This window comes from Panthera pardus, unplaced genomic scaffold (genome assembly GCF_024362965.1).
Source record: "Panthera pardus isolate Hobbes unplaced genomic scaffold, ASM2436296v1 HiC_scaffold_24, whole genome shotgun sequence".
In the NCBI taxonomy this organism is placed as follows: domain Eukaryota; kingdom Metazoa; phylum Chordata; class Mammalia; order Carnivora; family Felidae; genus Panthera; species Panthera pardus.
In genome coordinates this window covers 73908430-73932794 of record NW_026526810.1, presented here as the reverse complement: position 1 = coordinate 73932794, position 24365 = coordinate 73908430, and positions in this window count along the sequence as shown.

Below are 24365 nucleotides of genomic sequence, written 5' to 3'. Positions count from 1 at the left end.
CAGCTCTCCCATCTAACAAATGTGTGACCTTGGGCAACTTACTTAATCTCTCTGTTTCCTCAGGTGCCACATCTATGAAATGCAGATAACAACTGTATCTATCTCATAGGGTTGCTATGATGACTAAAGGAATTAACACACATAAAGCAAAGTTTTACTTGTATTATAGACGGCATTGAGTTTCTGGACCTGTTAAAGAACTAGTCAGTCATGGTCCATATGAAGTCACCAGAGTGATGCCACAGGCATGTAGGCCTTTCCCTGAAGCACATATTAGTTTGTCTCCCATGTGGATCAGAGGAAAGAGAGGCTTCAGACAACTTGGCAGAATGCATGTTTTCAACTCTAGCAGTATGTTACAATCTTCTAGGGAGATTAACAAAACTATCAGTATGTGGGCCCCCCCTTCAGAGATCCCACCTGATCTGATCTAGGATGGAGCCTATGCTAGTACTTAGGAAAAGCTCCATCCATGGATGTAGGGTATAGCTAGGGTTGGGAAGTGTGGGCCTGCTAGGTACACACATGCTATGGAGGTCGTTTAGTAACAATTGATCTATTAAATACCCTATTCAGCCAATAAACTGACTCCACATCTACAAGGCAACTTTCTAGATTTATTTTGGTTTTCTCAATGGTTTCTCCATAAGAGGATGGTATTCTAGTTGGGCAATCAGATGTCAAGTTCAAGTGGCAGTCACCTTCTCATTATAAATGACTAAAGTGACTTTGTTGTCATATGCAGTGGTGTGACTTTCTGAGGGCACAGACAACACTGTTTCTGGACTTAAAAACAGAAGGCTCTGGCCATGGACCAAGAGAAGTCACTTAGGAGATGCTATCTTCTCAGGCTGATCTGTGGGCACAGCTTCTCAGATCTTTCCCTGGAGACGCTCCCAACTGCTAGAAACTGAGCAGCCAGATTTGAATGCCACTTTCAGAAAAGTGGAAGCAGAGAACACTGGTTCTGCTCTCATACCTATGATTTTGGCAGAAACATGACATAATTTTTCACAGTGTACAGCCATGGTTCCTAGCGTACAGCCCATTGCCTGTATCAGAACCCCCTGCTAAACAATATCTATGAAATGCATATAGCAATTGTATCTACTTCATAGGGTTGCTGGAGGTGGGGCTGGAAATCTACGTTCTAACGGACTTTCCGGGAAAATATTATGCATGACAAAGTAAAGGAAATCTAGACAGTTGCACTGAGTTTTACTTGCCATGAAGAAAATACATGAACAACTGAAATAGTGAGTGAGACCTTACAATCCACTGGCTCTTTCTCCACCCTGAGGGGCACTACCCAAAAGGCAAACTCTTAATATTTTTATTTTTATTCTTTTGGAGGTTATTATCTCCACTGGATAATTAGAAAATATTAAGAAATATTTCTATTTCTTAACTTATCAAATAAAGCATTTTTATTGACTCCCTAATACATAAGAGAATGATTTTGTTTATACTAACGCATTCCTCTCTCCTCTTCTCAATGTTTAAATTTCTTTTTTTCTTTAGATTTTCTATTAATGACCATTATGACATTAACTAATATTCAAACCTCTATTTCTTCCTACATAAAAATTGGCATCCTTTTTTGACTCCCTACCCTTCCAATTTCTTTCCTTACATCAGGTATATTTTGACTCTTACATTAATAGATTCTTCAATAGACAGATCTTCAACACATATATCTGTTTCCCTCCACCCCTCACTGCCATTTTTGGTCCCACTGCTCATCCCTCCTTTCCACAGGATCTGTTGACTCTCAGCCCAAAGCCTTCTCCACTGGGCAGATGGCTCCCTTGTCCCCTGCCCCTGGTGCTAGGCTATCACCCTTACCTGCCTCTATTGGTCAATTCACTGTCAACCACTTTCCACCTTCCAGAAACGTGTTGAAGTCTCTTTCCTCTGTGAACCTTAGTTCCATTCTCTTCTCTGGTATGGGTTTATTCCTTTTGGTACTTCTCTACTTTCATTTTGGTTAGAGCTGGGGAGTAATGGCAGGCAAAATGTGCACCTTGGCCATCTCTATAAAATCGATGTCCCGGAACTCACTTTATTGGACAACGGACTGTGTGATCCTTTTTGTTTTGTATCTCAGTTCCAAGTCCCTCTTAATTAATTTAATTGTTCTGCTTTTTCTTGTTTGAAGATTATTCTTGATAGAATATGCATTAAGCAATTTTTCTTTCCTCTGTCATCAGTCTATAACATGTTATTCTTCTTACATTACACTCTTCTAAAATCTACCTTCTTGCAATTGAAAGCATTTCTTCACATACCTCAGCTCATCCTATCCATAATTCTTGGATGTTTATTCCACTCTTGGGTATGTAGCCTCGGCCATACTTCAACCTCTCCTTTCATTTTGAATCTAACTTAAAAAAAAAAGTAAAATCTCCTTTTCAAAAGTAAGTAAAAATAAAAGATTGAATATCTCATTTCCAAAGACAGCAACTCTGCTGCTCTATAAGCCAGTGCCTAAGGGAGTTGGCTTTCAAACTTCTAGTCCTCTGTGGTATGAATGTGTACAGCTTTGTGGTTAAGATGTCACCTTTGGAATAGGACTGACTATATTCAAATCCTGCCCTGCCACTTGCTTGGTGTGCTATCTCTAGTACGATACCCCACATGGCAGAACTTAGTGAACCATTCTCCAAATCCTTACCTCTTTCTTCCTGGAGATATGACTAGACTCCATTTCCTAGCCTCCTTTGCAGTTAGGAGTAACCACGGGATTGAGTTCTGGCCACTGAAAAGTAGGCAGAAATTCTGGCCCACAAAAACCTCAGAATTCTCCATTCTCTCAATCACCCTGGCTGCTGGCCTGCTATGAATATCCAGGGCAATCTTGGAAGCCATGTGTTGAAGACACCTGGGCCTCCATGCATGGAGTAGAAACTTCACCCCACCCTCCACCAGGTGCTATCAATGGAACTTTACACGATTAAGAAATAAATTTTATGTGATTAAGCAATCAGCTTCTCTTTGGCTAGTCCAATGAGATTTAAAGTTTACATTACAGCACTTTGTTTTACCCTAACCAATATACTTAACTTCTCTAAACTTCACTTACCTCTTCAGGATAATTCTACCACCTACCTTCAATACTGCTGTTAAGAGGATTAAAAGAGAAGCAATGAATACGAAGTATGCTAATGCACAGGGCCTGGCAAAAAGTAAATGTGCAAAAAAGGTTCATTTCTATTATTCTGTGAAGCCTGTTGGTAATTACTGCTGCCTGTTATGTTTGATATAATAGGAGGCTCTCACACACATTAAAACGCCCATTCCTTGATGCCTGAAATTCCACCATTCCTTGGTGGAAATGTCTTGTAAGTCAATGTCTTCCCCTTTAAAGAGTAATTTCTTACCTCTAATTATAAAATAAACATGTTTATATGTTTAATGAAAAAATATGTATATATAATACAGAACTTATAAAGAAAAAACTATTGATCATCTATAATCCTATCATCCAGAGATAATCATCACTAGCATTTTAGCATATACCCTTCTAAATCTTTATCAATTATTATCGGTATGCATATATGTAATACACATACATGTATATAGTCAAATCAGGGATAATACTAAACATATAGCTGCTTTTTTCACCTAAGATTTTATTTTGAACAGTGTCCTATGTGTTCAAATATACTTTGAAAAGATAATGTTTGATGGGTGCATATGGGTGTACAGAAACTTATTTAACTATCGTATGAATATATCACACTTTATCTAACCATTCTTTTTATGTAGCATATTTTTGCTGCTTCTGTCAGGATAAATATTCTATGTGGAATAAACCTCCTTGTGTATAAAAACTTTGCCTCTCTATTTGCCTCTTCGGCTTTTATTTTCCTTTATTTGGACTTTTAAAAATAATATTTGACCCCAAAATGATGCAATAAATGATACTTACTTTATCTTGATTTATGTTTTATCTTTACTATTCCTTTTTTTTTTCTTGTGGTTTTAAAAGGAAAAATGCCCTGGAAAAGCCCACAGATCTTTCTCTGAAGGTTTCATGTTAAAAATGTTTATCAGATTGTTTTATTTGCAGAAAGAAAAGATGAGGCTGTATTTAAATTTGTGAAAGTTAGAGGCAAAAGGTGTTCTAAGAGGGGGAAAGGGACAGGAAATGGAAGATTCAAGATAAAATCTCTGACTATCTCACAATTTACACATAAAGGGATGTCTCCTCTTGTTGTCCCAATCAGCACGCAGATGAGCTACTCTATTTCCTTTTATACTCAGTCAGATGCAAAAAGAACATGAAGCCTTAACAAGCAAGGATCTTGCTTAATTGAATTTTTGCTGAGCACATAGATAGCATTAACAATAAGAGTAAACAATAGTTATCGATGAAACATAATCCTAGCACTGGACCTCCTGTTTATTGAATGGCTGGGTCAGTGTCTGTAGATAAATTAATAATGATTCCAGCTTCCTCTGTCTCTGGAGCCAAATCAATGCCCACTCTTCATATCAAGGAGATGCAATGTTTCTCTACTACATGTATCTTGGCAAAATGGTTGAAAAGATGTAGGAATACAGTTTGCATCCTTCTTGGAAGGTTTCTATCAATTTCAATTTGATATTCCCACAGCTGGAGTGAGCCACGTGAGTCCACAACTGGTGTGGCATGAGCAGCAGAGTTGTTATCTAAGGTAAATGCTCTTCTATCTCATTTGCATCTACTTCCAAATTGTTATCTTTCCTCTTGGGTGAAGGTCTAGTCACAGATATTTATTGAAATGACTCTGTCGCTCTGTTTCCCCTCAGGCTTCTATCAACGTGTAACATTAAAATGACGGACACACATCTGCCTTTCTAAGTGTCTTCACACAAGGAATGGTCATTCTCAATAACATCCTCTTCAAATAAAAAGGGCAATAATATGAGGTACAATCAGGGACCCAGCAGGAAACAGATGGCACACTCAAATTAGGATAATTCAGGGAGGATTTACTGGAGGGACTATTTACAAAGGTGTAGGCAGGGTGGAGGCAAACCACAAGTGATAGAATGATACTCCAAGTCTAGTAAACAGTGGGGCAGTGAGCATCCCTATGTCTGAGAGACCAGATCCAGACCCAGAAAGGATAGAATCATATGGAAATGATAGAGGGATGCAACCAGAGGGTGCAAAGAAGGTGAACCTGTGGGGAAGGAGTCCAAGAAATAAACTCCAGGACTTCCCTCTCCTGGGTTCCTGCTGGGATTTGCATTGGGAGAACCAACCAGAAGCCTGATTGTGGAAAAGCCCATACAAGTCAGTCTTGCAGGTTAGTGAGTGGGAGAGAAGAGGGAAGGTGAGGAATGTACATGGAGATCCATGGAAGATCGCCGGCAGAGGGGGAAAGACCAAGGGTTCGGCTTGCATGTGCCAACACGAGACATCTATTGTATATCCAGAGGAGGTGTCAGGTAGACAGCTGCATCTATGACTGAGCTGGAAATATATACTCAGGACCCAGCACACAAATGCTTCTTCTTCTTTTTTTTTAATTTTTTAAATATTTTTTATTTTTTTTAATATAATTTATTGTCAGATTGGTTTCCATACTACACCCAGTGCTCATCCCGACAAGTATCCTCCTCCCTGCCCATCACCCACTTTCCCCTCTCCCCCACCCCCCATCTACCCTTATTTTGTCCCCAGTCCTTAAGGGTCTCCTATGGTTTTCCTCCATCCCTCTCTGTAACTTTTGTTTCCCCTTCCCCTCCCCCATGGTCTCTGTTAAGTTTCTCAAGATCCATATATGAGTGAAAACATATGGTATCTGTCTTTCTTTGCCTGGCTTATTTCACTTAGCAAAATACCCTCTAGTTCCATCCAATTGCTGCAAATGGCCAGATTTCATTCTTTCTCATTGCCAAGTCATATTCCATTGTATATATAAACCACATCTTCTTTGTCCATTCATCAGTGGATGGACTAGGCTCTTTCCATAATTTGGCTATTGTTGAAAATGCTGCTATAAACATTGGGGAACAAGTGCCCCTATGCATTAGCACTCCTGTATCCTTTGGGTAGATTCCTAGCAGTGCTATTGCTGGGTCATAGGGTAGTTCTATTTTTAATTTTTGGATGAACCTCCACACTGTTTTCCAGAGAGGCTGCACCAGTTTGCATTCCCACCAACAATGCAAGAGGGTTCTCATTTCTTCACGTCCTCACCAATACCTATAGTATACTGATCTGTCCATTTTAGCCACCCTGACCAACGTGAGATGACATCTCATTGTAGTTTTGATTTGTATTTCCCTGATGATGAGTGATGCTGAGCATCTTTTCATGTGTCTGATGGCCACCTGGATGTCTCCTTTGGAAAAGTGTCCATTCATGTCTTCTGCCCATTTCTTCACTGGATTCTTTGTTTTTCGGGTGTGGAGTTTGGTGAGTTCTTTATAGATATTAGATACTAGTCCTTTATCCGATATGTCATTTGCAAATATCTTTTCCCATTCCATCAGTTGCCTTTTAGTTTTGTTGATTGTTCCCTTTGTAGCACAGAAGCTATTTATCTGGATGAGGTCCCAAAAGTTCATTTTTTGCTTTTAATTCCCTTGCTTTTGGAGATGTGTCAAGTAAGAAAGTGCTGCGGCTGAGGTCAAAGAGGTTTTTTTACCTGCTTTCTCCTCTAGAATTTTGATGGTTTCCTGTCTCACATTCAGGTCCTTCATCTTTTTGGAGTTTATTTTTGTGAATGGTGTAAGAAAGTGGTCTAATTTCATTCTTCTGCATGTTACTCTCCAGTTCTCCAAGCACCATTTGTTAAAGAGACTCTCTTTTGTCCATTGGATACTCTTGCCTGCTTTGTCAAAGATTAGTTGGCCATACTTTTGTGGGTCCAATTCTGGGGTCTCAATTCTATTTCATTGGTCTATGTGTCTATTTTTGTGCCAATACCATACTGTCTTGATTATAGCTTTGTAGTAGAGGCTAAAGTCTGGGATTGTGATGCCTCCCACGTTGATTTCCTTCTTCAATATTACTTTGGCTATTCGGGGGTCTTTTGTGGTTCCATACAAATTTTAGGGTTGTTTGTTCTAGCTTTGAGAAGAATACTGGTGCGGCAAGGTCAGCAGTGTAGTGTGCAGCAGGAAAAGATGGTCCTTTAAATTCCCAGGTCTAGAGAAAACACATGGCCTGGCAACTTGAGGGACAGTAAGAAATGAAAATGAAATAGGTCAGCTTGTGTTCATGGCTTAGCGTTGCATTTTAATTAAAACACAAAATCATACTCTTTTTTTTTCCTTGTGGTCCAGCATCTTAACTGGTGGATTACTCCAGCTCAGCCAGGGGATGCATTTGGGGGATGAGGTCAGCATGTGACACATGCTGCCTCCTTTACAAGTTCATTGAGAGCCAGTGCAGTCCTTCCAACCATGGTCATTCCTTAGCTCACGAGGAAGGAACAGCCCAGCATCATTTCCTCCATCCAAATCTGGCTGCAATGCCTGATCCCACACAACTGCAGGCATTTGCCCAGGGGTCTGAAGTCAAGGAAATCTCCAGAATGCGTGGACGTTATGAGTTTGGCTCTAGAACACTCTTCTCAGGACTAATAGCCTGACTTGATGACACAGGAAACACCACGAATGCAGGGCAGGTCCAACCCTGTTTACACCATTCCCTAGGGCCTGTGAGCCTCAGGTCACTGACCTCACCTCCAGTTGCTCGACTGGGACAGGAAGGTTGGGCCACAGGGTAGAGAGGGCCAGGCTCTGTGCAGAGAGAATGCTCATAATGCTGTTCTGTGCTCATACACAGATGCTTCTTAAAGCCTTAAAACTGACGGTGATCAGGAAGGGGTGAGGGGAGACAAAGGACCATGGGCAGAGATCTAAATGTCTCCCAGCTAAGAGTGTGGACAGAAAGGAAAGCTCAAGAGTGATGGAGCATGGAGGGCAGGTGAGCAAAAAGTGAGCACGGAAGTCAGGGAGGGACCAAGTGCCAGAGTCATAGGTGGCCCATGGGTTGACTTGGAGGAAACATGAGCCCTGGCACCCCTGGGGGCCTCACCATGTTGCAGTGGGACCTGGGGGACCAGGGCCTGACTGTAGAGCACCTCAGAGAGAATGAGAGAACAGGAGCAGGATGCTGGAGACTGAGTGTGAGCAACTCTCGTGAGGAGTTTGTGCTGTGAAGAGGGGGAAAGAAACGGGAGTGAGCACTCACAGGGAAAGTCGAGTCCAGAAACAGTTGAGTCTTTTCAGAAGGGAGAAATAACATTAGGTGTTTATGCTGGTGGGAATAATCCAGGGGAAAGAGCAAAAACGATGGCAGAGCAGAGAGAGAGACTACGGCAACGTGGGGCACACAGGCCCCTACAAAAGGGGGCAGTTGCCACTCAGCTCCAGCTAATAGTTGCCAGTTCCCTGGTTACTCAAGAGAAGCCAGAAAATGACCTTCTTTCCTTTCTTTCTTTTTTTTAAACATAAAGTCTGATATTTAAATGTTGGCAATTAATTAAAAAAATTTTTTTTAACTCTCTGAAGTCCAAACAAAACTCATCTGCAGGCTGCCAGTTGGCAACCTCTCTTATATGGCAAAGTTGTATTCCTTCCACAGCTACGAGGCACAGCTTCCTGTTTTAGAGACCTCTGAAGGACAGTGGCAGTTTGATCTCTAAAATCTTTGAACTTGTGAGTGTCCCCACGGTGGTGGTGGACCAGGGTGGCTAATGATACAGTCATTGTCTCCGTCGTAAAGGGCAACGGAACTGAGGTTGCCAGAGCTGGCTGCACAGCCTATACTTAAGTCCTCACAGTTAATACTTAGGCTTCACATATGCCCTTTACCTCCTCCCGTCTCCTCCTTACTAAGGAAACTTACTATTATCTGCAGGCCAATGCAAATAAAGGTCACCAAGAGACACTTTCGAGACAAACACTGAAAGCTGGCATGGTAGAAGGGCTGATTGTTTGTAGGCTCCTGGCTAATAAAAGAAATGCCAATCAAAGGGGCCTTCTGCCTGGTTTGAAACTCAGGAGTCCTAGCTGTCAGATAGCCCAAAGCAGAACAGCACTTGGATTTCTAAGGGTGTCCACCACCTGCACAGAAAAACTACAGAGGCTGTGAGTTGATGGTCCTTCACTGGCCCGGGGAGGGCATAGGGGCAGTCAGGCAGGGAAGAAGGAGTGCCAAGTTCAGTCATATACTGCCTTCCTCCAGAAGTGGGAGTGAGGAAGAAAACCACTTTGGGTGGACTGCTGCATTTTTACACACACAAAACTGTTCCATATAACAAGGTTTAAAATCCTATACCTCTTTTGGAGTGCCTGGGTGGCTGAGTAGGTTAAAGGTCTGACTCTTTAGTCAGGCTCAGGTGGTAATCTCATGGTTCATGGGTTCAAGCCCTATGTAGGGCTCTGCACTGACAGTGCAGAACTTTCCTGGGATTCTGGGATTCTCTCTCTTCCTCTCTCCCTCTGTCCCTCCTTTCCTCTCTCTCTCTCTCTCTCAAAATAAATAAGTAAATAAAAAATAATAATAAAGTTTAAAATCCTACACCTTTCCAATTTTCACCATATGAATAAAAGCATTAAAAATGCCTTTCAGTGGGGGTGCCTAGGTGGCTCAGTCCATTAAGTGTTCCACTTCAGCTCAGATCATGATCTCATGGTTTATGAGTTCGGGCCCCGCATTGGGCTCTGTGCTGATAGATCAGAGCTTGGAGTCTGCTTCATATTCTGTGTCCCCCTCTCTCTCTGTCCCTCTCCCACTCGTGCTCTGTCTCTCTCTCAGAAGTAAATAAACATTAAAAAATGCTTCTCAGGGGCTGCCCAGAACACCATCCTTACTTCTGGCACTACCAAGGCTATAGGCAAGGTCATCCCTAAACTGAATTGAAAGCTCACCCACATAGCCTTCTGTGTCCCCACCAGCAATGTATCAGTTGTGATCTGATGTGCTGCCTGGAGAAAGCTGTCAAATACAATGACATCAAGAAGATGGTGAAGCAGGCATCAGAGGGCCCCCTCAAGGGCATTCTGGGCTAAACCGAGGACCAGGTTTGTCTCCTGAAACACCCACTCTTCCACCTTCAATGCTGGGGCTGGCATTGCTCTCAATAACCACTTTGTGAAGTTCATTTCCTGGCATGACAGTGAATTTGGCTACAGTAACTGGGTGGTGGACCTTATGGTCTATAAGGCCTCCAAGGAGTAAGGGCCCTTGGACCACCAGCCCCAGCAAGAGCAAGAGGAAGAGAAAGGTCCTCAGCTGCTAGGGAGCCCTTGCCCCAGCTCAACCCCCAACACACTGAGGGTCTCCCGACCTCCACAGTTTCCATCCCAGGCCCCCTGAAGAAGAGGAGGGGCTTGAGGAGCCCTACCTTGTCATTTTCCATCAATAAAGTAGCCAGCCAAAAAAAAAAAAATTGAAATGCTTCTCAGGTCACAGTGCCAATTTCCCCTAGTGGTGTCTGCTTCCACCTGGAAGTGGAATATCAGTCCCAGAAAAACTGTATTTGAAATGATTTCCTCCTTTTTAAGAATGAATCACCAAAAGTCCAGTTGAGACAGAAATAGCTCTCATCTCTGAAACATTCTGCTGTCACTGATCTTCCAATTCAGTCTATGGAGGGGAAGCTGGGAAAATGTTCCAAGTATCCTGCCACAGTGTTAAGCTCTAAAGCATACCTGTTTCCCCCTCCATCCTGCTAAAACTTGCCCAGGGCAGGCAAGGAAGGATAAACAGGGCTTGAGAGGAGGCTGAAGAGAAGAGAGAAATTTATCTGTCAAAAACGCCTAAATGTCTTCACCAGGAAGGCTAAAATTGTCCTCCCTGCTCTAAGTGAAATGGAAACTGGGGGAATATTTATCCAGAGTTCATTGGTAGGGGACGACTCTGGGAAGCCAACAGTGTGGCAAGCACGGTGTTTCAATCTCTCCAAATTCCCACATAAAAACAGAACAAGATAGCAAAACTGTGGACAACACTTATAACAAAACTAGGTGACAAGGTGTCCCCATGAACCCCAAAATATAAGTGGGTGGAGACAACCCAACCTCACAAGACCTGCCTGGTGGCCCATCTGTACAGGAGGAAGAAGGAAGCAATGGGACTTCTCATTTATGGACCCGAGAACAGAAAAACCATACTATGAAAATAGGGAGGACCAAATTGAGAACAGCAGCTGAAATTGGGTGGTTGTGCTCTCTCCCATAGCAAGCTAGTGAATCAGGTCTCCTTTCTAGCACTTTGCCCAAATTGCAGACAAGCGATGGGAGTGCAGTGAAAACCAGGCAGAACAGGGAAACAGAGACAATGGAAAGAGACAGTTCAGACCAAAGTCGGGGAGAGAAACAGAGCCAAGAAAGCTGAGAGAGAAGGCTGCCATATATTTGAACACTGGGCTAAAACAACTAGAGAGGGGGCTCTGTGAAATAAGAAATGTTTCATGGAACCCCTGCCCCTTCTGAAGTTCAGAAAAGCTAATTTCACTAAGAAATATGCTACAGGGAAGTATCAAAGTAGATACCATACCAAGTTATTATAAGGAAAAAGAAAATAAGGAACTGAATAGCATCCCATAGGCAAAGAAAGCATGCCAGAAAGACCCGTCCACAACACAGAACAAAATTGTAATCTAATACTTCACAATGAGTTCAGAGACATTAGGAAACTGATAGAAGACTTGAAAAAAAAATCAAAATTAGAAAAACTTGGAAATGAGGTGACAGAACTCATACAAATTGGAAATAAAAAATCCTTTCAAGAATGAAGAGTAAACATGAAGGAACATGAGAGAAAATACACACAACAGATAATATCCTAAGAGAAACAAAATGTACAAAAAAGAAATCTCTTAAAAATCAAAAAGTAATGAAGAAAGAAATTTTTAGAAAGATTCAAAAGAAAATGAGTAACATTAAAGATATTCAGGGGCACCTGGGTGGCTCAGTTGGTTAAGTGTCCGACTTCAGCTTAGGTCAATGATCTCATGGTTCGTGAGTTTAAGCTCTGCGTCAGGCTCTGTGCTGACAGCTCAGGGCCTGGAGCCTGCTTTGGATTTTGTGTCTCCCTCTCTCTGCCCCTCTCCTGTTTGCACTCTGTCTCTGTCTCTCTCTCTCTCAAAAATAAATAAGCATTTAAAAAATTTAAAAAAAAATAAAGGTATGCAATGGAGCTTGAATGTACTGATAGGATTCCTTGTAAAAGAAACACCAAAGTAAGGGAATAGAACACATACAGTAAAACCTTGGATTGTGAGGAACTTGTTCTGTGAGTGTTCTACAAGATGAGCAAATATATCTAATAAATTTTAACTTGATAAACGAGCAATGTTTACTCGCTTCGAGTAGTATGTGATGCCAAATGTCACATGATCACAATTGAGCCAATGATTCGTCCCACCCCCACCCCCACCACCTCTTTGCAGAATTGGAGGTGATCACCTCGCATGCTCAAATGCTTGGTCTTAGGCCACAAAGTTTGGCAGAAATCAGTGATTTTTCAGAACGTTGGAAGGTGCACACAACTGGTGCTAGTGTACTTTTTGTCACTTCAAACCACCTATGGACAGTCCTTTGCTTTTCCATACAAGAGTGAGCTTAGGAATGCTGCGCTTCATTCTAGGTCAGGCTGCCTGCACATATAGACCCTTTCCTGTGCTGTCTTATTGCCATTAAATACAGCATATGACAAGATTTTATTAATACTGTACTGTGGTCAACATCTGTTAGTGATAGTGAAAGTCATCCTACACAATAATCCACCTCTCCCTTGACTCCCTCACACTAGCTGCGAAGGTATTCAAAGGTAAGTGCAGGTTAATTTGTTTTTCTTTATATTTTGTATTTTCTTTATTATTCTGTATTATATTACAGTATTGTAATCATTTTTATATGCATAATTTTGGATTGTGGAACAAATCATCTGAATTTCCATTATTTCTTATGGGGAAATTTGCTGTGATATACAAGTGCTTTGGGTTACAAGCATGTTTCCAGAATGAATTATGTCACAAACCAAGGTTTTACTGTACTAAAAACTGTAACTCAAGAAAAACTTTTTAAAAATTATAAAATATACACACACACATACACACACACACACACATACACACACACATATAATTTGACCACTATGGAGCCATCCTGGGAAGAGAAGAGAAGGGACAGGAAGAGAAATTTTGCTTGGGCATGTAGAAAAGAACAAGTGAATTACAAGGGAAAGAAAATTAGATTGTTATTAGGTTTTTTTTTTCCACAGCAATGCTTTTTTCCCAGAAGGAAATGATGTAACATATTTAAGATGCTCAAAGAATGAGCCAAAGATTTAATACCTAGTAAAACTTGTTTTTGAGTACAAAGGGCACAAACTTATCAATATACAAGGACACAGGGACTATTATTCCCAAGAACCTTTCCTGAGAAATGGGCTTCAGACAACCAAGATGACTAGGGTGATATTGACATAGGATACAAAAAGGCCCAAAAGTTACATACTATCTATATAAACAATTAGAAAAAGTACAGCTATTAAAAACTAGGGAAGAGAGCAGATGCAAAATATATGCACATGTGTTTATGTGTCTACACACCTGTGCCTTTTTCAAGCTCAGTCTACTGAAAAGGCCTAGAAACAAAAGACTGATCCAGTAGCAAGGAGCATCCCTAGTACCACATATAGTTTTAAGATATAATTTCTCACTTAAAAAAAAAAAACCTTATTAGAGAAATTGTGGATCCCAGGCATGACACAGAAAGTATACAAGACAAGCTGGAACATCCTACCATAACAGAAAGCAAGGAAGGTATCAATGACTACTTGGGTCACATTAAAAGGACTCAGGAGCTACCTTGAAGAGGCTTCCACTGATCAAATATGTGGTCATTTGAGCTTTAGCAATTATAATAAATGCAATGTATTTAAACCTATAAACATATTTAAATCCATGAGTTCTTAAATAATCTTTGAAAAGAGGAATTAGTCACCTCTCAAGTGCTAGTTCCTGAGAATTGGCAAGTAAAAGGAAAGAATGAAACATTTAACCTTCTCTCCCTGCATGAGCAATACCACTGATCAATCAACAGTAAATGAAGTATTTCTTTTTAAGTGTATTCCAACTAATAAGTGGGAAAAATTATAGAATAAGAATAACATCATTTTGTTAATCTAATGAAAAGATGTAGATATTAAGCCTCAAAGCTGTTCCTATCATAAAAAGAGAGACAACCTGATACCATGTGCCTCCTACCATCTAGCCAAACACGATCTAGAATCTTGTCAAAGGGAGAAAACATGAGTCTGCTCCATTGTCTGCACCCAGCTGCCAATTTCCAAGAAATACAGAGGACAGAGCAACATACTGTAATGCACCAAGAGGCTGCAAACAGCTAAATCCAGACTTGGAGAAATTCTAAAGGACAAATGGCCTAGATTCTTCCACATAAATTTAGAGGAAAGGTGATGGAGAGGGATTCTATAAATTAAAAGAAACTTAAAGATCTATCAAATTTTAAAAATGAGCAAGACTAAATGATAGTGCTAAGAAGGCATATATGCATATATAAAAATACAGCAAAGTGATTATGACAAAAAGTCAGGATCAGGTTACTTTTGTGAGGAAGGTGGAACTTTTGGGTGGGAGTATTGTCCGGTATCTCCAGGGAAAGAGAACCAATAGGATATATACAGATATAAAAGGATGTTTATTATAGGAATTGGCTCACATGACTGGGGAGGCCAAGAAGTTCCATAATCTGCCATGCGCAAGCCAGAAAACCAGGAAAGCCAATAGTGGAATCCAGTCCAAGTCTGAAGGTCTGAGAATCGGGGGTGTCTGATGGTATAAGTCCTGGGCTGAGTCCAAAAACCTGAGAATCAGGAGCACCAATGTCTGAGGGCAGGAAAAGATGGATATCTCAGCTCAAGCAGAGTGAATTTACCCTTCCTTTTCTGCCTTTCCAGGCCCTGTATGGATTGGATAATTCCAATCTGCATTGTTAAGGGCAATCTTCTTTACTCAGTCTGATTAAAATATTAGTTTCTTCCAGAGGCACCCGCATAGACATACCCAGGAATAATGTTTTACCAACTATACAGACATTTCTTAGCCCAGTCAAGTCGACACATAAAATTAGCCATCATGGTGGGTGATAAAGTTGTAATTCTTGACTTGGCACTTTCAAGAATGTTCATCTCAGAATAACTCAGAATAACTCACCTCAGAATAACTCAGAATAATTGTTTTGTGTTGTTTTCTGTATCTGCATTTTTTATAATAATAATAAAATAATAATAATATCATATTATTACATTAATAGCCCATCTGAAAGACCACTGTATCCTCTGTAGGTGTAAGAATAGTCTGCTGTAAGGTCAGGAGATGAGATCAACTCCTCAACAGAAAATGTTGTCTAACCAGGAACCAAGTTGACCCTTCCCAGGATGCTGATGAACCACCAGCACATTCTTTGATTTTCTTCACCCTGTGAGTAAGATCACTGAGCCTTCCTGACAGAACTATTAATTAATATATCAAATAATTACTATTTTTATGTTAGGTGATATGCAACAAGTATTTTAACTCAGGTCCAAAGAGCTCAAATTAATTTCAAAGACATCTTTTAATGGGTTGCAAGGGGATGAGGACTGGAAAGGGGTGTTTGACCTTTTGGATAAAGCAGCACACCTGGTTCCAGCTGTCAAATCCTGTTTCATCGAGAGATACGGGTTCAATTCAACTGGGTGTGCTGTGTTACAGTTATCTAATTCTCTGTGACTGAATGGCTTTTAAAAAATGGTAAAACAGAAACACTTTATCTAATTAAAACTTTTTTCCCATCACAAAAAGCTTATTAGCCACTAGAATAGATGACAATGGAAGTTCTGCTATCTCCTTCCCATGAGAACCTAAAAAGCCATCTATTCAGAATTCCCTAGGTGTAGGTGCATGTGGACACAGGTCCAGTGGACATCCATGGGTGTCTCTTAAGGAGACTGTGCCCATCACTGCCCAGGTGTGCTTGCCATCATAGGAAGTCAGAACAACACTGTGGTTGGAACCACAGACATGTAACAGGAAAATTTAAATTCAAATCCTGGCTTTTGTCACTTACTAGCTCTGTGACATTGAGCAAATTAACCTCTCCAAGTATATTTCCTTACTTGTCGAATGAGTAGAGTAATCGGATCTATTCCATGAAGTTGTTGTGAGAACTGAATGTAATGATGGATGTAACAGGCAAGGTACCTGTCACTCCACAGGAGCTCACTACATGAATATTGTTAACATTATCATCATCACCAAAGGGAGGGTCTACTGAGGGACAAAATACTTTAGACCAGTGCTTCTCAAAGTGCAGTTCCCAAACCAGCAGTCTGTGTATCACCTGGGGACTTCCTAGAAATGAAATTCCCCCTCCACTCCATCTCCAACCCCAGACCTGCTGAATCAACCCTTCTGGTGAGGGGCACAGCAATCTGTTTTAATAAGCCCTCTAGTAATCCACGGCATACTAGAGTTTGAAAACCACTGATCTAGTACCATTATTTGTTGAAGACTCTTGCAAACATTTGCCACCAGAAAGCCTTAATTTTTCAGGAAGGCTGCTGAAATTTTGTGGTTTTTTTATTGACTGAGAACAATTAACTTGAAATCTAGCCTTGACTGTAGTCTATCAACCATTGATGCTGAACAGTCTGATGCCCTACTAGCCTTTAAGTGCAGTGAAGACAAGATTGTCATTTGTCATTTCTGTGTTCCCCAGCATCTCACACTGTCTGACAAGGTGTAAACACTCGATAAATATTCATTGCCTGAACAATGAATGAAGAGTTAGGAGAAAGACCAGAGATGATTACAGCATTCAAACAGCAGATAAATTCGCATTTCAGGTCATCTAACTTAGGATTTTGTTTAAAAACGCTTGCTTTCTAAAACTCAGGGGAGGCTTATTTGTTTGACTTAGTCAGCAACTTCACTATATCTTATAAAAATGTATGACTTCCAAATGAAATTGAAAAAAAGGATTAACAGTGATTTTAAAACCTCAAATAACTAAATTCCCAATGAAATTGAATTTGGGACAGTACTCAGCTTGTGGGTTAAAGAGGTAACAAAAAGAAAACAAATGGACAGAAAGGATTTTAGTTGTTGTTTTAAATGCAATTCTGAGGCTACATCCTGGAAATAAAGAGAGGGGAATTGCTTTCTCCCTCTATTTATGCATATATATTATAGTAGAAGCAGAAATGATTATTTATAGCCTGAAGCATGACAAAATTGAGATTAATCAAAGGAAGGTAAATAGACTATACTGAATATAATTTATTAAGGTAGGGAATTATAAAAAGTTTGTGTTAGGAAGGTCTTAATAATTCTTTATTTCAATTAATCTGCATATCTCATTAGACACACATTCTGTTAATTAAAATTTAACATATTTAGAAAGCAACAGTCATATTATCAAGCTGAAGCACCATATCTTCATATAGAAAAATGTCTTTTCCTGTAAGAATTAGTACATAAAACTCACATCCACAATTCCAGGAGGCATAGGAAAATTAAATGCAGTTTGGCATTCATCCACACCTACAGATTGTATAGAAAAATATTAAAGGAATAAAAAAAAATGTGTCAGAGGCAGTAATGCCAGGATCATCCATATTTATTTTGCTTCTTGCATCTGACCATCTATCAATGTGAATAGCCCTCAGTAAAAATGAATCGTTTTATCAATATTCCCAGCAAAACATATTTGATTTCATCAGTGTAAGATCTACTGTCACCAACCTTGAAAGTCTGGTCTCCTGGCCCTGGGATGCCACCTTTCTTGGAGATTTGACACAGAGAATGAATGAAAAGCATATATTATTTGCAGCAGCTCTGTACACTAGAGAAAGAGAAAAACTGGGTGACTGACAGAAATTCCTTGGTGGCACTTGATGAAAAAATGCAAAGATAACTAATGAATTAATAGGGACATTGGAGCTATCATTTTTTGCTTTTGGCTTAGGAGTAGTGGAAGATCCTCAGGCACTAAAGGAGCACCATCCATTAACTTATAAGTAGGCTGAGGAAGAAAAGGAATATCCTAAAGAGTTTAACTTACTCTCAAGGAGAATTTACTGACTTCATTCATTCATTCATTCATTCATTCCTCTGTAATTTTGTATTTGGGTGCACCTTTAGATGTACTTCATTATTTAAGAAGTAGAACAACAGAGTCACCCACGTTCCCCTCCCTTAATTCATTTTTGAGAAAATGTCTGTTAAATACCTCAAATGAAGAAAAAAAAAAGAAATAAAACAACTGACTTGCCCATTTTTCTATACATTCTATTGATACCTTTTTAGTGATTGCAAAATCTTCAAGGATTTCCTTCTTGTAAGACATTTAGAGGATCTGTCTTCATTCTCCAATCTTTCTGGAATTAATAAAAATCATTTTTAAATGTTCCTCTTTAAACATTTTACAATGTTTCCACCCTTTATTTTTCTACTAACAAGATTATTTATACCCTATACCAGCATGTTTACAACTATGTGATGATGGGGGGAAAATCATTAATAACTTCATGTTAAAGAGTCACATGCCTGCTGAATTTTGGTACAGTCAGGGAGAACATAAATTCCTCATGCTGGAATTGAGGAATCTGTGAGTTGGAAGGATGCAAAGGTTATCTAAGAACAAAATGCTTCAACCTCCACCTGCATGTAATGACTCCCAAAGCTCTGTGTGCAACCCAGTCTCCTTTATGAGCTTCAGGCTAGACACAGAGCTGCCTTTCTGACACTATCACTCTGATGGCATAGAAGTCTGCATGGCCTGTTTCAAAGGCTCAGCACTCAAGTGCGCGCGCGCACACACACACGCGCGCACACACACACACACACACACACACACACACACACTTGGCATCTGCCACCAAGAACATGAAATAGCCTTTTAAGAGTGGGTCTCTGTGTGAGAAATGAGCCAGGTTCTCAGTGTAGAAACAGACTCAAAAGATGTCTGGGCACGTGTTTTCTTCCGTGTCTGTTTCTAATGCTGACCGATGTTGCAAATAGCCGCTGACAACCTAGCCCCTCCCAAATGCCTGCAGTGCAATTAGGGCTGTCCTCACCACCCATTTCCCTTGCTGGCAATTATATTACATGCTTAAATGAAATGATGAGTAAACAGAGGTGTTGTGGAGGAACCTTATTTAACAGTTCTCAGAAACTACACACTTGACCCAAACAATACAACTAGCAGCTGATAACTTTAGAATTACTCACTATAACCTCACCAGAGTCTGGGATGAACTTCAGGCAACAAACAAGCAAAAATAGCAAAAGATTATAGTACAGAGACTGACAGATTGCTGATGCTGTCATGGGCTGGGACCTATCTTTGATGTATGCAAGGTATTCCTGCTGTAACAAGGGTCTTTTCAATTACACTTAATAAATCCCCTCTTGTTTAAACAACTAGGATTAAGTGATCAACATTGTTCCTTTTGTTTTAGCAACCTACAAGATGAAAAATGAACTCAAATGGCCTGGAGGGAGGGAATAAATCAGGCTGTGTGATTTAGGCCTAATAAAAAGCCCGTTAAGAGATCACAGTGGTTATACATGTTCCGCAGGCACCTGAAGCTTACTGTGGCCAAAACCACTTATCATCTTCCTTCTGAAACACCCTGCTCCACTTCCTACTGCCATCTCTATGACTGGTACCATCCGTCCAACCACATACAGACACCATGTCCTAACATTTCTAAATCCTATTTGGATTCATCACTCTGAGTTGTTATGTCAGATAAGGAGGTGAAAGTGGGCATTTAGTAGGTGAGGCAAATTGAAAGATGGAATGGACTACCATGGAGGGGGCAGGTGAAGTCAGGAGGCAGGTGGTAATGACCTTCAAAGAGTCCTAGGTAGGGGGTTAGAGGCACAGTCGCACTGGATGTATTCTGAAGACAAAGTGCATATGCCTGTTGGCCCCTTACCTGCTCCCAACATTCTCCTATGAGGGCAAACCAAGATCATTTAAATGGTTCAGACAGGGACGAAGAGCAGCAAGTTGATGTGGTTCATGTTTAAAACCCACAGTTTCCACTGTGTAGTAATAGCTAAGCTCATTAGCTGAGAGAGAGAGACTGGGACATGAAGGGATTCCCTAGAACCATAGAGGTCTGAAAGTCTCTCTGTGGGATTGGAGATGGAGTTGCCCAGGGACACACAAGCAGTCCTGAGGATCTCACTGGAGCCAGGGACCACTCACTTGTTTTAACACCATTATACTTGGTGTGTGGTTTTCTTCAGTGTTGCTGAACAGTTTCAGGAGTAGAGGGAGCAGATTTCCAGAGTAATACAAACTTTGGCATTAACAAAGCAGGTGTGGTAGTTACACAACAAGGTAAAGGAGCAAGGAAGAAGCCAATGGAACCATTCATGGCATAGGTCCAGGTTAGAGAAGACAGGAAGGTGTGATGGTTACTTTTATGTTTTGACTTGGTTGGGCCATGGCACCCAGATATTTGGTGAAACATCATTCTGGATGTTACTGTGAAAGGGTTTTTGGATGACATTAACATTTAAATAAATGGACCTTGAGTAAAGCAGTTTGCCCTCCATAATGTAGATAAGCCTATTCACTTGACTGAAAGCCTGAATACAACAAAAGACTGACCTCCCTAAGCAAGAGAGAATCCTGCCAACAAATAGTCTTTGGAGTTGAATCACAACATCAGGTCTTCCATGGATCTCCATCCTGCCAATGTACCCTACAGATTTTGGATTCACCAGCCTCCATAAGTGTGTGAGCCAATTCCTTAAAATATACCTCTCTCCATGCAAATCAGCCATCATGTTATATCACATTAACAAAATGAAAGATAAAAATCATATAACCATCTCAAGAGATGCAGAAAAAGCATTTCACAAAATCCAACATCCATTCATGATAAAAAGCTCTAAACAAAGTGGATATAGAGAGAACACAACTCAACACAGTAAAGGCCATATATGGCAAATCCACAGCTAACATCATCCTTGGTAGTGAAAACATGAAAGTTTTTCCTCTAAGATCAGAAACAAGACAAGGATGTCCACTCTCACCACTTGTATGCAACATAATACTTGAAGTCATAGCCACAGCAATCAGACAAAGAATGGAAAGGGAAGCGAAGGGAAGCGAAGGGAAGCGAAGGGAAGCGAAGGGAAGTGAAGGGAAGCGAAGGGAAGTGAAGGGAAGGCAAGGGAAGGGAGAAAGAACATCCAAATTGGTAAGGAAGAAGTCAAACTTTGCAGATGGAATAACACTATATATAGAAAACAATAAAACCTCCACCAAAAGAACTATGAGAACTAATAAGTGAATTCAGTAAAGTTGGAGGATACAAAATTAATATAGAGAAATCTGTTTCTTTACACTAATAACAAACTAGCAGAGAGAAATTAAGGAAATGAACCCATTTACAATTGTATAAAAAAGGATAAAATACCTAGAGATAAATTTAACCAAGGAGGTGAAAGACATGTACTCTAAAACTATGAGACCAATAAAAGAAATTGCAGATGACACAAATAAATGGAAAGATATACTGTACTCATGGATTGGAAAAATTAATATTGTTAAAATGTCCATACTATCCAAAGCAATTTACAGATTCAATAAAATTCCTAACAATTATCAATACCATTTTTCAAAAAAAGTAGAATAATCCTAAAATTGGTTTGCAAGCATAAAGGCCCCAAATAGCCAAAGCAACTTTGATAAAGAACAAGAAGGATGGAGGTATCACACTCCCAGATTTCAAACTATACTACAAAGCTGTAGGAATCAAAACACTATGGCACTGGCATAAAAATAGACACATAGAGCAATGGAACAGAACAGAGAGCCCATAAATAAATTCATGTTTATACGGTCAATCTGACAAAGGAGGAAACAATATACAATGGGAAAAAGAGAGTATTCTTCAATAAATGGTGTTGGGGAAATAACAGCTACATGCCAAAGAATGAAACTCAACCACTTTCTTATATGATATACAAAAATAAACTAAAAATGGATCAAAGACCCAAATGTAAAACCTGAAACCAAAAAACTTGTAAAGGAAAACATACACAGTAAACTCATAGACATTGGTCTCAGCAATATTTTTCTGGATTTGTCTCTTCATACAAGAGTAACAAAAGCAAAAATAAACCATTGGGACTACATAAAACTAAAAAGCTTTTACACAGCAAAGGAGATAAAACAAAAAGGCAATCTACTGAATGGGAGCAGATATTTGCAAATGATATATCTTATAGGGGGTTAATACCCCAAATATATAAAGAACCCAATCAACTCGACATCAAAAAAAAAAAAAAAAAAAAACAAACCACAATCTGATTAAAAATGACCAGAGGACCTGCATAAACATTTTTCCAAAGATGATGGCGAAATGGTCAAAAAACACATGAAAAGATGTTCAACATCACTCGCCATCAGGGAAATGCCAATCAAAATCACAATATCACTTCACACTGTCACAATTGCTAGTAGAAGAGAAAAGGGAACATTTGTATAATGCTGGTAGAAATGTAAATTGGTGCAATCACCAATGAAAACAGTATGAAGTTCTCAAGAACTTTTAAATAGAAATATCATACAATCCAGCAATTCTACTTCTAGGAATTTACCAAAGAAAATAAAAACACTAATCAAAAAGATATATGCAACCCCTGTGTTCATTGCAGCATTATTTACAATAGCCAAGATATAGAAGCAGATGAAGTATCCATCAATAGGTGAATGGATAAAGAAGATGTAGGTTGGAGGGAAGATGGCGGCTTAGGAGGACGCTGGGCTCACCGCACGTCCTGCTGATCACTTAGATTCCACCTACACCTGCCTAAAGAACCCAGAAAACCGCCAGAGGATTAGCAGAATGGAGTCTCCAGAGCCAAGCGCAGATGAGAGGCCCACGGAAGAGGGTAGGAAGGGCGGCGAGGCGGTGCGCGCTCCACGGACTGGCGGGAGGGAGCCAGGGCGGAGGGGCGGCTCGCTGGCCAAGCAGAGCCCCCGAGTCTGGCTGGCAAAAGTGGAGGGGCCGGACGGACTGTGTTCCGACAGCAAGCGCGACTTAGCGTCTGGGAGGTCATAAGTTAACAGCTCTGCTCAGAAAGCGGGAAGGCTGGAGGACAAAGGGAGGGAGAGCTGCTGAGCCCCCGGACGGCAGAGCTCAGCTTGGCGGGGAACAAAGGCGCTCGCCAGCGCCATCTCCCTCGCCCATCCCCCAGCCAAAATCCCAAAGAGAACCAGTTCCTGCCAGGGAACTTGCTCGCTCTGCGCAAACACCCAACTCTGTGCTTCTGCGGAGCCAAACCTCCGGCAGCGGATCTGATTCCCTCCCGCTGCCACAGGGCCCCTCCTGAAGTGGATCACCTAAGGAGAAGCGAGCTAAGCCTGCCCCTCCTGCCCCCGTGCACCTTGCCTACCCACCCCAGCTAATACGCCAGATCCCCAGCACCACAAGCCTGGCAGTGTGCAAGTAGCCCAGACGGGCCACGCCACCCCACAGTGAATCCCGCCCCTAGGAGAGGGGAAGAGAAGGCACACACCAGTCTGACTGTGGCCCCAGCGGTGGGCTGGGGGCAGACATCAGGTCTGACTGTGGCCCTGCCAACCAACTCCAGTTATACACCACAGCACAGGGGAAGTGCCCTGCAGGTCCTCACCACTCCAGGGACTATCCAAAATGACCAAACGGAAGAATTCCCCTCAGAAGAATCTCCAGGAAATAACAACAGCTAATGAACTGATCAAAAAGGATTTAAATAATATAACAGAAAGTGAATTTAGAATAATAGTCATAAAATTAATCGCTGGGCTTGAAAACAGTATACAGGACAGCAGAGAATCTCTTGCCACAGAGATCAAGGGACTAAGGAACAGTCACGAGGAGCTGAAAAGCGCTTTAAAACGAAATGCAAAACAAAATGGAAACGACAACAGCTCGGATTGAAGAGGCAGAGGAAAGAATAGGTGAACTAGAAGATAAAGTTATGGAAAAAGAGGAAGCTGAGAGAAAGAGAGATAAAAAAATCCAGGAGTATGAGGGAAAAATTAGAGAACTAAGTGATACACTAAAAAGAAATAATATACGCATAATTGGTATCCCAGAGGAGGAAGAGAGAGGGAAGGGTGCTGAAGGGGTACTTGAAGAAATTATAGCTGAGAACTTCCCTGAACTGGGGAAGGAAAAAGGCATTGAAATCCAAGAGGCACAGAGAACTCCCTTCAGACGTAACTTGAATCGATCTTCTGCACGACATATCATAGTGAAACTGGCAAAATACAAGGATAAAGAGAAAATTCTGAAAGCAGCAAGGGATAAACGTGCCCTCACATATAAA